We start from the raw sequence: 13,902 nt of genomic DNA on the forward strand, positions 1-13,902 counted from the left end.
ACTTTCCCTCTGAGAACCACTGTTTGATGGCCATACCTAGTAGACGGCCACATCGTAACGTATGCATATGTATAACTACTTTGAAATTCAAAATTAGCTTCTAAAGTGATTATGCCTCTGATATTCCCACCAAAAAAAATGTGAGAGTTTCCGTTGTTTCACATCCTTGCCAGTATCTCAACGGTTTTCACATTTGCTAATCCTGTGGGTATGAAGTGTGTTTCATTGTGGTTTTCATTTGTATTTCTAATTATTCATGAGATTAGGCATCTATTCATATTGTTTCACTTGACATTCTTGTATCCTCTTTTCCTAAAGTACTGTCCAAAACTTTTTCCTAATTTTCTGTTGAGTTATCTTTTTCTTATTGATTTGTACGACAGATTTCTCCCGTTAGTCAGAGATGTTGATGGAAGAGAATGCAGAAGAGATGAGGTATGAGGAGGACCCGACCACCATTGCTGGCTTTGAAGATGAAGGGGTCCACGAGCCAAAGAATGTGGAGTGTGAGTGGCCTCTTTAGAAGCTGAGAACAACTGTAGCCCAAAAGCCAGCAAAGAAATGGAGACCTCACTCCTGCAACTGCATGGAACTAAATGTTGCCAACAACATGAGCCAGGGATCACATTGTCCCCCAGAACCTTCATAAGAATAGCAATCCTGCCACCTTGGTTTTAGCCTGGTAAGACCCATGTGGACTTCTGACCTATAAAACTGTGAGATGATAAATTGTGTTTGGTGTAAGCTGCTAAGTTTGTGTTAATTTGTTATGGCAGCAATAAGAAACTAATACCAAAAAAAATGTGAGCTTTCCAGTTGAGTGCAGTGTTTCATATTTACCCACTAGATGAAGTTTCTTTTTTTTTCTTTAAACTAACATCTTCTTTATTGAAGTCAGAAGCATTTTCAAACGTATGAGTGAAAGCATAAGGAAAGTGCCATATACTTAACTCTAAGAATGCTGTATAGAAACCGTCTTTCAGCTAACATCTTCTTTCATGAAGATAGAAGCGTTTTCTTTTTTTAAAATTTTTTTTTATTTAAATTCAGTTAGCTAACTTATAGTACCTCATTAGTTTCAGATGTAGTGTTCAAAGATGAAGATTCTAATTATGTTTAGATCTACTGTACTCTTACAGATTATCTGTCTTACAAGTAATTGAGAAAGGTACAGGTGGATTTTTTTCAGTTTCTCTTTGTAGCTTTGTCAATGTTTGCTTTGTGTGTTTTAAAGCCATATTATTAAGAATATAGTTTTTAAAAATTGTTGTAGTTATTTATAATTGTCATATTTTTAATCTACCCTGAAAATCTTTGTCATTTTAACTGGATAGTTTAATCTTTTAAATTTATCGAGATTAGTGAGATGTTTGGGTTCACTTATTGCTCCCTCATTTTGTGTTTTTCATTTGTCCTTCCTATTGTGTTTATCTTTTTTTCTCCTTTCTTGCCTTTCTTTTAGGTTTGATCATATTTATTTTTCCCTCATTCTCTTTTCCCTCTCTCCAACGTTGGTAGTTTTATACTCTATTGCTGTACTTCTTCTGACTTCCTTAAATGGATAAATAATTAATGATTTTTAAATATGAAGTTAATATTTTACCCTTTTTAAAACAATAAAAGGAGCTTAGCACATTTTAATTTGATCATTCTTGTCCTAACTTATTTGCTATTTTCTTCCTATATCTTAGTTATATCTCATTTTTATCCATCCCACAAATTAGACAATTACTCTTATAAAGTAAATTTTCATTTAGTTTTATCCATATATTTATCAATTTCTATCATTTTTTCCTTGAACATCAAACTTTCATTTGTGATCATTTTTATCCTGCCTGAAGAATATCACTTAGAATTTCCTTTCATGCTGGTATTTTGATGGAAAACTGTGATTTTGCTCATCTGAAAGTTTCTCTACTCTGTTCCTGAAAGATAATTTTATTGGGTATAAAATGCTATTTTAACAATTATCTTTTTCCTCTCAGAGCAGTAGGTCATTTCTTTGTCTTCCGGATTGTGTTGTGGCTGTAGAAAAACCAGGTGTCAGCCCAAGTGACATTCCTTTTACCGTAGCTGGTTTTAATATCATCTCCTTTCCCCCCATGTTTTGAGATTTTATTTTGTTGTCCACAGGTGAATTTCTCCTTATTTATCCTGCTTGAGATGCTTTGGGGTCTTGGAATTGAAGATTAGTGTCTTTTGTCAGTTCTGGAAATTTCTCATCCATTATCTTCTGAATCTTACGTTTTCTTTCACCTCTTTCTGTAACCCTGGTGACACATAAGTAAGACATTTTCACTCCATATTCAATATAACTTAGCCTCTCTGTTAATATTTACATCTCTTCTCAACTGTTTTGATCCATGTCGCATTGTGAATAATTTCTTCAGCTCTGTCACTTTGCTAGTTCTTTCTTGAGCTGTATCTGTTCTGTCCACTGAGTTTTTATTCCAGTTATTTGATATTTTATTTCTAGATATTCCATTTGGTTCTTTTTCAAATCTACTTTATCATTTTTAAGATTCCATGTCCTTTATTCATATTAAATATATTAAAACATAATTGTTTTATTTTGCGTCTGAAATTCTAATATTCTCCTGATTGATATTTCTGTTAGCTGTCATCTATGACATCTTGTTTCTTTCTTTCTTTCTTTCTTTCTTTCTTTCTTTCTTTCTTTCTTTCTTTCTTTCTTTCTTTCTTTCTTTCTTTTCTTTCTTTTCTTTTCTTTTCTTTTCTTTTCTTTTCTTTTCTTTTCTTTTCTTTTCTTTTCTTTTCTTTTCTTTTCTTTTCTTTCACAGCGAGAGAGGGAACACAAGCAGCGGGAGTGGGAGAGGGAGAAGCAGGCTTCCCGCGGAGCAGGGAGCCCGACGCGGGGCCCGATCCCAGGACCATGGGATCATGACCCGAGCCGAAGGCAGACGCTTAACGACTGAGCCACCCAGGCGCCCCCATCTTGTTTCTTTATTGATGATGATGATGATAATATCATTATTTTACCATGAACTCCAATTTCATGGATATTTTGAAAGCCTTGGTTCCAAGTATGTTTCTCTATAGAGGGTTTAATATTTGCTTCATCAAGGTTCCTTACACCGTGTTAAACTAAATTTTTGGCCTGACCTTTTTCAGAGTATTCTGAAAGTATGATTTGTATTGCAAATCTGTATGTGGGCTTATCTGTGGTTATAAAAAGTTTTGTTTCCCCTCTTCCCATTGCCAAGGTCAGGAAAGGCAGTTTTCTTTTAGTCCCCCTCTGCAGGTGTTTATTTCTAGTTCACTGTTTCTCTTATGATATAACTCTTGAGGATCCCAGATTTATGCAGGGATCTCCTATTAGACTGTTGACCTTGGGTGAGCTATAAATTTTATCTTCTGTCTCCCTTTGCCTATACAATAGTTAAAATGGAAGCTCAAAGTCACCAGAATTCATCACAAGCTCTCCAGAATGAAAGCTGACCTCATTGCTCTACAGACTCCCACTTCCACTATTTTTTTTGTCATCTGAGGATTCCTTACTTTATTTCCAGCTCAACAATGCATTTCTAAAGGAGTTTTTTAATAATTTATCTAGGGAGATCTATTTGGGGTTTCTAGTCCACCATATTATTGGAAGGAAATTCCCTCAAAAAACCCATTATATTCATTTACCCACCGAAGAGTTATTGCTAAGCACCCGGTATCTAAAGAATAATAAAACCCAGTTTCTGCTTTGAAGAGATGGCAGTCTTGGGGGCTGGGTTCTCTGGGATTTCTTCTCTGAATTAATAACATTTTCTGCATTCAATTTATGTGAGACAGATAGCCAGTATTTTCTCAGAAAGAGAGTCTCATAGCTATGTAATATGAATGCATAAATGTTTGTTGAATGAATGCACAAATTAAATATTAATTGATGGATGAAATAAGTTAGCGTTAGTCGTGTCACACTAAAATCTTTTTTTCCTGAGCCTCATGCAGTTCAGGAAGTACAGAGGAGAAGCCTTACCCAGGAAACCAAAGGGCAGCCAGGCTCACAACCCCTGCAGCATTTCTGCTTTGTTTTGTTTTTCTCAGATAAGGTTTTGTTAGTTGTCTGTGGCACAGTCCTAATGAGAACTGAGAGGCATTGGTACATAACATATGTTGAACTGTTCCAGTTGGATCTAATACATCACGTTCGGTAACAACTCCTTCAGTCTCCTAATCGCTTCCTGAGTGAAGATAACGTCTCATGACAGGCCCACACGCTGTGGCAGAGGGGCTGAGGGGAAGACAAACCTTAGCATTTCTAACTCATGCTTGGAAATACAGGTGATCATTAATTTCCGTACAATTGCTTATCATGCGGAAACCTTTTAAATTTAGTCTTGATGATTCTGATAGGAGTTGTTGGGAGGGCCTGAGGAATAATTAATACAGGGTACCAGCAAAATTAACATTTTATATCACTGTAAAGACATGTAGAACCATCCTGTAGCTGATGGGTAATTTGGGTTGGGCACAAGTTGAAACCCTTCTTCACTGAAACAAGAGATTCTTCCTTTATCTCAAATATAATTATCCATTGAAATGTCATGGGTCAATTTATTAACACTTTATTCATTGGGGTATAACCTTTATTAGGCTTTATTGCTACCAGAAATTATATCCTACACAAATACAATAGAGATTTAAATGTTCTGGAGAATGAACTGATGGTTCCTGCCTTTACGTTGTCGCTCAGTAATGGACCTTGACCAGCAGAAGATTTGATAAGTATAAAATATTACTGCTTGATGCTAATTTGGTTCCTTTTTAATGACTGATAATCCTTGTCGATTTAGTGAGATCGTCACAATCCACTACTGTTTCCCAGCCTGGGTGTGATTGTAACAGGAGCCATTAAGTGTGTGTCTGCATAATAAAATTAGTCAGGGAAGCTATGTACATTGTTTCCAGGCCTCTGGATTTCCATTATAGTAGTGAGGCTTGTTGAAGTGAAAAGTCTGCCATCAGCTCAACCAAGTCCCCGGCTCCTTGGATGATAAGCAAAGGACTGATGATGACTGTGTTAAGAAATCAGTTCTTAGAGTCCTAGCAAATTCATCATGTATAAATAGGAGCTGTAGATTTTGAGCTAGGAGAGATGGTTTGGTCACTGATTTGCCTAACAAAGCTTTACACAGCTCCAAAGCTTAAATACATAATCAGTCTTTCACAGCTGAAATTTTTAAGGGAGAAGCCTCTTTTCGGTTTAGAGATTTATCACTCCTTCAGAAGGTTGCTGTATTAAAGAAGTTGGAATTGCTTGACATCTTTGAAAATAATTTAAGTGTATGATCTGATCCTACTGCCCCCTTGTAGGGATTTCTGGGGCTTGAGGGGAAGGTGAAGATAAGGACCTCATCACTATGTAAAGGCACTGAAATAAATAAGTGCATCTGCCCCGTTCCCCTTCCTGGTCCCCCAGCTTATATGGGATCAAGTTCAGATTCCTTTCTTCTAAAGCTGCTCTCAGGGGAGTGCCCAACAACTACCTCCCTGCAGCCTGGAGCCTGCCAGGAAAAAAGTGGAGACTTTGTGCCAAAAAAGGACCCGTTTTGCTTCTGAATTAAGTAGCCCTCGTTTTAACAGGCCAGAAATGTATGTTCTACATGCTCAGAAAGTCTGGATCGAGAGCAAGAAGGTTATTGAATGTAAAGGCAACTTCGGGACCTTCCTAGCAGAGGACTTGATGATATTATTATGTGGCATTAGCAAATGGTTTTTTTGTTTACTAAGCCCTCTGGAGTCATTAAAACTTGGGTTATTAGAAATGAGAATGCTTGTTCAGCATTAGAGTATAGAGCAAGCAACCATTCATTTTTTAACACTGTTACAGTAAACCAACAGCTCATGGTTTAAAAAAGAAAAAAATAAATTAAAAACAAACAGAAAACATAATGTCTGCATAGTAAGTGTCTATTATCATCTCTCCTCTGCAGGGTTGCTTTTTGATTACAGAATATTAAGCAAATCAGAACATGAGGTTTGTTCCATGAAAGATAGCAGCACAGTAGACTTGGCACCCTTGTCCATCTGGAAGCTCTATTCCAGCCTTTCTCTCCCCTTTGACCGGCGTTGTCTCTTGAGACAGAGCCAAGAGCTTCCGCCCCCCGCTGGTGGCCTCTAGAAAGTAGCAGTGTTGCATGGTCTTTTGAAGAGTACTGTAGGAGGTCGCCCAAGAGCAGCTTGCCCCTTCTCTGTCACACCCAGAGATGGGCAGTGACAGGCCTGAGGGGATGGCAGGCACTTTTATGAGGCTTGAAGAGCACACATTTTCCCAAAGCCGGAGTAACCCACAAGGGTGCCCTTAATTTCCAAATACCGTGTCTCTTAGACTTCTTGTGATGGTATAACAAAGGCTAGATTTTTTTTTTTTTTTATTAAATATAGCTCATCATTTGCCACCTCGATGCCTACAGCTGTTCTTTTTTGTTTGTCCATCTCTAGATTATAAACTCCAGGAGGGATGTCTTATTCTCTTTTGTGTCTTTAGCTCCTGGTACAGTGTCTGATCATGATTAAGCATGCAATAGATATTTGTTGATCAGTCAGTTGCTTTCTCCAGCCTCTCTAACCATCTGAAACCTGCCCATCCTTAAAATCCCAAATCAAGTCCTCCATAAAGACTTCTCAAATAATTTCACATTGTAGGAATGCTTCAGAATGCATAGCAGTTACTGTGTGGATCACTTTAGAAAGTTGGTCAGGAAATTACTTACAGCTTCTTTACTATTTGTGTTTATGTTTTGTATTGCAACTTAAAGTTTTATGGGGGTAGATGTCTCATCTACCTAGGTTGCAAAATTCTTAAGAAGGCCATTATCATTTTGTGGTGTCCCACCGTGTAGTACTCTCTTAGACCAGTGCTCAGAGCATTATAAATATGTTAAATATCAGCTCTCAGTGCTTAGCCCAACACCTCTTATATAATAAATATGCACTGATTGTATACGGACTGATAAATGGAACAATGACAGGAAATCTTACGAAGACACCATCAGTATATGCCAACCATTGCCTGTTATATGCATGCACACACGCCCTTCCTTCTAGGGGATCTACCCCACCTTCTGTCCTTAATGCTTCATTAGTCATTTCTCAGAGTGACTCTAACTTTCTGGTCATGGCTGACCAGGCCAGAGCTGGTCACCTAACTCTAGGTTAGCCCATTATTGGGCAAGTCCATGATCAAAATGATGAGTAAGAATAATCAGTTCTCTGTCATTCAGTATAGGGAAATGAGAGTCCTAAGTGGGTGTCAGTGGGTATTAAAGCTGAAAATATGTTCCAGAAATCATAGCATATAGAGGTGACTAGAGTAGCCATGACAGGCCACATGCAGGCCAAAATGATGAGAGGTTAAAGAAAACCAGTCAGTATGATAAGAAAAACTAAGCAAGGCTGCTGAAAGAAGCAGATGCCAAGGCAGCCAGAAACAGATGCTTTAGAATCCTGTCATTTCTAGTTCCAGTTCCAGTTTAGTTCCAGAACTCCCTTTGACCACCTCACACTCATTAATATGGCTGCTATATTTAAAAAAGAAAGAAAGAGGGGTACCAGGGTGGCTCAGTTGTTAAGCATCTGCCTTCGGCTCAGGTCATGATTCCAGGGCCCTGGGATCGAGTCCCACATCAGGCTCCTTGTTCAGTGGGGAGCCTGCTTCTCCCTCTCCCACTCCCCCTGCTTGTGTTCCTGGTCTCGCTCTCTCTCCCTCTCTCTCTGTCAAATAAATAAATAAAATCTTTAAAAAGGAAGGGAGGGAGGAAGGAAGGAAGGAAAGAAATAACAGATATTGGTGAGGAGGAAAATTGGGATCCCAGTGGGAATTTAAAATGGTATAACCACAGGGCGCCTGGCTGGCTCAGTCGGTAGAGCACATGACCTTAATCTCAGGGTCATGAGTTCAAGCCCCACATTGGGCATGGAGCCTACTAAAAAAATTTTTAAAATAAACCAAAAACCAAAATTAAAAAAAAAAACAAAAAAACACTTAAATGGTACAACCACTATGGAAAACAGTATGTCAGTTCCTCCAAAAATTAAACCTAGAATTACTGTATGATCCATCAGTTCCACTTCTGAGTTTATATGCAAAAGATGTGAAAGCAGAGAAAAGATACTCATACACCCATGTTCATAGCAGCATTATTCATGATAGCCAAAGGTGGAAACAATCCAAGTGTCCATCTACAAATGAATGGATCAACAAAATGTTTTATACATGCATGGAACATTACCCAGTTAAAAAGGAAGGAAACTCTGACACATGCTACAATCTTGAAGACATTTTGCTAAGTGAAATAGGCCAGTCACAAAAGCATGAATACTATGTGATTCCACTTCTGCGAGGTACCTAGGATGGTCAAATTTATAGAGATGGAAAGTAGATTAGTGGTTGTTAGGGGCCAGAGAAGTTATTGCTGTAATAGGTATAGAGTCTTAGTTGGACTAAGATGAGAACATTCTGGAGATGGATGATGGTAATAGTTGCACAATAGTGTCAATGAGCTTAATGCCACTGAACTGTACACTTAAAAAGGGGTTAAGATGATAAACTTTATGGTATGTGTATTTTACCACAATGTTTTTAAAGCATTGATTTTAGGTAACTTGAGTTAGAACCAAACTAAAAAAGCACCATTTTATGAATGTGGAGCATCCATTTTCCTGAAGACAAGAACAGAGACTCCCTCAAGCAAGTAATGTCAATGGGATGAGGGGATGTAATGAGTATCTGAGAGGAGGAGTCCAGGACAGAAATGATGGAGACAGGAAGTGAACCCAAGGCAGCCTTAGCAGCAGGAAGTCAAGGATCTTCCCTCTGGTGCCTTACCATTATCTTCCTTCCTCTCTCCTTTGGTCTCCACCTTGGTGTGTTTGCTTACCTCTTTTCTATTAGCTTTTATTCCATCTCAAAGTTTCTGCTCATTCACGGCTTCAGTTTACTCATAACTTTAGCCCTTCATGGTCCAGAATGTCCACTGGCCTTTCTCTACCCTGGACTGGAGAAATAGAGCATTATGAGCACCAAATTCTTTAATTCCACCTTGGTTAACATTATAGTAGAATCCATTTGCCATTGCTTTTAATGATCTTTGATATAAAGTACTTTAAGTGAGGAACTGGTCAACACCAGAGATTTTGAGAATGCAAAGTACTGCGATAGCCATTATCTTTTGTTTAAAAACAAGGAAGAGATGAATCGCAGACCTGTACCCCTGAAACAAATAATACATTATATGTTAATAAAAAAATAAAAATAAACAAGGAAAAAGATTGGTCAATATTTACATATTCTCATAAAATTTAAGCTAAATCCATACTGATTTTCTGCATTTTGTCATTTTAGAAGTTTTGATCTATATTTTTTAATGGAGAAGACCAAAGGACTTTCTTATAATATTCAGAGGTTTGCTTTAGTAGTTCTGAGGAACACTGACTTGTAACCTTGAGGCTATAAATATTTGTTGGGAAAAACCACATTTATTAGAATGTTTGTTGTGCAGAATTGAATTTGTTCACTTAAAGTTACACACTATGTTTGCTCACCAAACCTGTGTAATTAACCACTGAACAAGACCTCATTCATTTAACTATAATTAATTCAAAAAATATAAATGGCTTTGCAAATTTCTCTAGAGTTAGGAACATTTTTAAAGGCATTTGCCCTTGCAAAAAGTTATTTTGTGAGAAAATTGAAAAGTGACTCTAGCAGATAGCCTTGTAAAATGGTTCCCAGTGACCACAGCTTCCCCTGTGTAATACCCTCCCTTTGACTATGATCTAGACCCAGTGACTTGTTTCTAGTGAATACAATGTGGCAAAAGTGAAAAGCTGTTGTAATGGATTTTTTTTTGATGTGTGGACTTGGTTTAGCTACAGTCCCCAGTTATTGAATCAGATACTAATCTAGCTGTTGCAGTGAAAGTATTAAATGTGATTAAAGTCCATAATCAGTTGACTTTAAGTAAAAGAGATTATCCTACATAATCTGGGTAGATGAGAGTCAATCCATTGAAAGGCCTTCAGCAGAGCTGATGCTTCCCTGAAGAAGAAAAAGTTCAGCCTGTGGATTGCAGCTCAGCCCACACCCAAGGGTCCAGCCTGTCCATCCTCATGTCCCACCCTACACCTCTTGCATTTCCAGCTCCCACAACCACATTGCTAGTTTCTTGTGATGAATCTCTTAACACGCATCTTCTACTGTTTCTGCTTCCCTGGTTGAACCCTGACTGACAGAGATGCCACTTCAGAGTTTAACTGATGAAGACTTGACTTTTCATCTTGCTCACCTTCTGTCCCTGGCCCTTCTCTCATACTTGTTCTGATGGAGAGGGCCAACTGCAGGGAACTGAGAGAGGTCTCCAGCCAGAGCCAGCAAGGAACTGAGGCCCTCAGTCCCAATAGCCCGTGAAGGACTGAATCCTGCCAACAACCATATGAGTGAGCTAGAAGTGGATCCTGCCCCAGATAAGCCTTGAGATCACTGTGGCCTCAGCCAACACCTTGATTGCAGCCTCACGAGAGGACCCAGCTAAGCCATGCTTGGAACTGTAAGAATAAGTATTATTTGTTGTTTAAAGCCCCTGAGTTTGGGGGTAACTTGTTATGCTACAATAGATAACAAGACAGATTGACTCCAACAAACTAATTTTAAAACACAGTGACAAATCTCATTCATCTAGATGAACTTTTAGCCACTGATAACATCTGATTTATTCCACATTTCCCAATCCATTATTCTACGATAGAAAAATCTAATTGGCCCCACACATCTAAAGAGGGACCTAATACCAGGCTACCTAATAGACCCAAATGTAGTCATTATCTGTCTTTGGGTCAGGTACCCATTCATGGTCTAATCAACTGTGGCCACGGTGGAAAAGGTGGTTGGGATGTGGAGCTTTGTAATTCAACCAAAAGCTGATGTTCTATCAAAGCCGTGAGCAAGACAATTTCCCTGAGAAGAATTGATGAGCAGATTCAAAATCATAATTTACATGCTCTAAGAGCTTTACATACTAAGAGCCAAACCACAGAACTGTAAATATATCTAGTCACTGCTAATATTCAAAATATTTAATTAACTCTATGGTAAGGACACCAACCTTTCCAAATGATCACTCGGCACTTAGAATGGTTGCTAGCTATATGCCAGCCTGGTGTATACAAATGAAAATCAAGCCTGATATAAACCCCAAGTACCTTCACATGTATTTATTTTCTTTAAGTATTTAGATACCAGAAGTGCTAAAAGAGCAGAACACAGGTCTGTTGAGCAAATGAAGTTTACAACATCAAAAGAAGAGACAAATATTAAAGGACTGAGTTTCTCAGCCAGGGCCTCCCTTCCTTTCTCCTTACAAGTAAACTTTCACACCATGGAATACTTTACTAAGACTTGAAGAGTCGGGACCAAGCTCCCAAAATCTTCTAGTGAGTCTTTGTGACAAGTCATAGAGGTGACCTCTTTATCATGGTCAAGACTATGTGGTTACTCATCCTTTCATGGTGTCCTTGGCATCTTTCAAAAATGGAACCAACACTGATGGACTCAGTAATTCCATTATCTAGCAAATATCTGTGCTTTCTTCATTTTATAGATAGGGGTTGTAGATTAGATTATTTTTTGGCAAATATTTACTTCCTCCCTCGCTTTCAGTTTTCTGGAAGGAACATATTATCCTGCCCTTTTGATGCTGAGCTTGGCTCTGTGACTTGTTTTGGTCTCATGATAAGCAGAGTGTACTGCCCTGTCTCTTGACTTGGGCTTAGCCATCCATGTGATTTGCCAATGACAGCTGAAGATACAAGATTTGAAACAAGTTGCATTTCACCATAGAAAGAAAGTGCCTCGGGTAACCTCTTGTTTAAGGACAATGAGACACATGGAGGAGGCCTTGATCCAATGTACCGCTTGTGATTGTTAATTTTATGTAACTTGATCAGGCTAAGAGCTGTCCAGATCGCTGGTAAAATGTTATTTCTGGGTGTGTCTTTGAGGATGTTTCTGGAAGAAATTAGCATTTGAATCAGTAAGCTGAGTAAAGAATATGGGCTCTCACCAATGTGGGTGGGTATCCTAACATCCACCAAGAACCCAAATAGAACAAAAAGGTGGAGGAAGGATGAATTCAAACTCTCTTCTCGATCCAGGATGTCTACCTTCTCCTGCCCTCAGTCATCAGAGCTCCAGACTCTCGGGCCTTAAGACTTGAACAGAATGATACCACTGGCCTCCCTGGTTCTCCAGCTCACAGACTGCGTATCATGGAACTTCTCAGTCTCCATAACTGCAAGAGCCAATTCCCATAATAATAACTCTTATATATCTATTCTCTCAGTTCTCTGGAAGACCCTAATAGAGGCTTAGAGCCAAATCAGCCGAAGCCCAAATGACCCACAGACATAGGAGAAGTAAGTGTTTCTTAAAAGTTAGGGTGTTGTTTTTTCCATTTGTTTTTTAATCAGCGCTTCTCCAGACAAGATTTTTGTTCAGCCTTTGCTAAGTATATTCCTTCTGGCTGTCACAAGGTTATTATTACCTTTTTGGCCAAGATGATGTGTTTAACTCTGGCCTTGTAGCGTAACAGAGAAACTGCTCACAGGTAAACAGGAGGCAGTCACAAAGAAACCCCACACCAGGCCCGCAATGCCCAGCAAGCTTCAAGTAACTGCTCCACAGATGTGCCCACAGAAGTTTAAGAGGCAGCTTGACAGATGTACAAAGCTGCAGATCAGAGGGGATGTAAAACAGTTAAACTTGCTTAAAGGCACAGTGTGTCACCATCTACCAGTTACATGCATCCTAAGCCCCAGTGAGGAGGAGCATGGGCTGGCCTGTGCTCTTGGCTGTCGGCATGACAGGAAGATTATAAAAACGCCATGCTGTGATATGTTGCCCTCCTGCCTGAGAAGCTACTATTAAGCTGAGTATTTACTGCGCCTCTTCAGACAGGAGCGGCAGTCCAGAGTGCTACCTGTCTTCTGCTTGGATAAATTAGTCGTGGGTGTCACAAGATTATAGCTGCCTATTGTTCTGTCTGCCTAAGGTGGGACAAGATGAAAGCCCCTGGTCTGCCCTTGTAATGTTTCGTGTGAAATGCAGGAGGCAGCCTCTTTTCTTCCCAAGTTAATGGCCAAACAAGATCTGGGCTGACTATATTAGAGTTTGGGGCATAATTAAAAAGACAACACATGGCAAAGAGCGGGGGAGGGGGGAGCTGGGGAGAAAGGCATTTATTTATAGCGGGAGCGCATGTATGAAAGGAAAGGGAGGGCAAAGCAAAGGGACCAGGGAAAATCAAATGTGCGTACGGCGGAAAGTGAGCTTGCGCCGCCATGGAAATTGGTGCTGTAATCAGAACAGAAATACTCGGTAGTCCATGCAGAAATGATTTTCCGTTTGTTTGACTCCTCTCAAAATATTTTTTGTACAAATTGTTTTGCCCTTATGTTTCCATGATATATGGAGGTATGAACTCTGAATTAGTGTTAACAGAAATTGACAAGCTCTGCATTAAAAAATATCAGCCAGCCAGCCCTACAGGCTTAATTACGGAAGGAGAGTATGGTGGGTGCAAAACTCCTGCTTCAAAATTTTACCACATGCAATATAAATAAAAGATTATCTCATCCACTAGTAACCTTACAGATCAAAAGGAAAACAGGAAAGCGACTTTGCTGGCACTTATAATTATTTATCTCGCCTGAGCAGTATTGTTGTCTTTTGACAAATCCAAGATTTGTCAGTTTTTGTTGTGGTGCAGAAGGGGGTCGTAGCACTCCTTTGTGCATCTTAGATATCCATTTAGGAAATCGCGTGAATTAAAATAACACCTACTTCAAATAGAGACAGTTTCTTCACATGTCAGATCAGACCTTGTAGATTTATTC

At 39.1% G+C, this 13,902-nt stretch overlaps 1 long non-coding RNA gene across 1 annotated transcript in view; it reads left to right on the forward strand.

Moving 5' to 3' along the window:
• The first annotated feature begins 370 nt into the window (after positions 1-370).
• The window catches only part of LOC135365708 (uncharacterized), a 61,438-nt gene continuing 47,906 nt past the window's right edge, over positions 371-13,902 (forward strand). The window contains exon 1 of the long non-coding RNA XR_010413916.1: positions 371-682. This is a non-coding gene — a long non-coding RNA (uncharacterized LOC135365708). The remainder of the gene's footprint in view (positions 683-13,902) is intronic.

This window comes from Mirounga angustirostris, unplaced genomic scaffold (genome assembly GCF_029215605.1).
Source record: "Mirounga angustirostris isolate CCGP_5_RB_7025 unplaced genomic scaffold, mMirAng1.0.hap1 SCAF_9, whole genome shotgun sequence".
NCBI lineage: Eukaryota > Metazoa > Chordata > Mammalia > Carnivora > Phocidae > Mirounga > Mirounga angustirostris.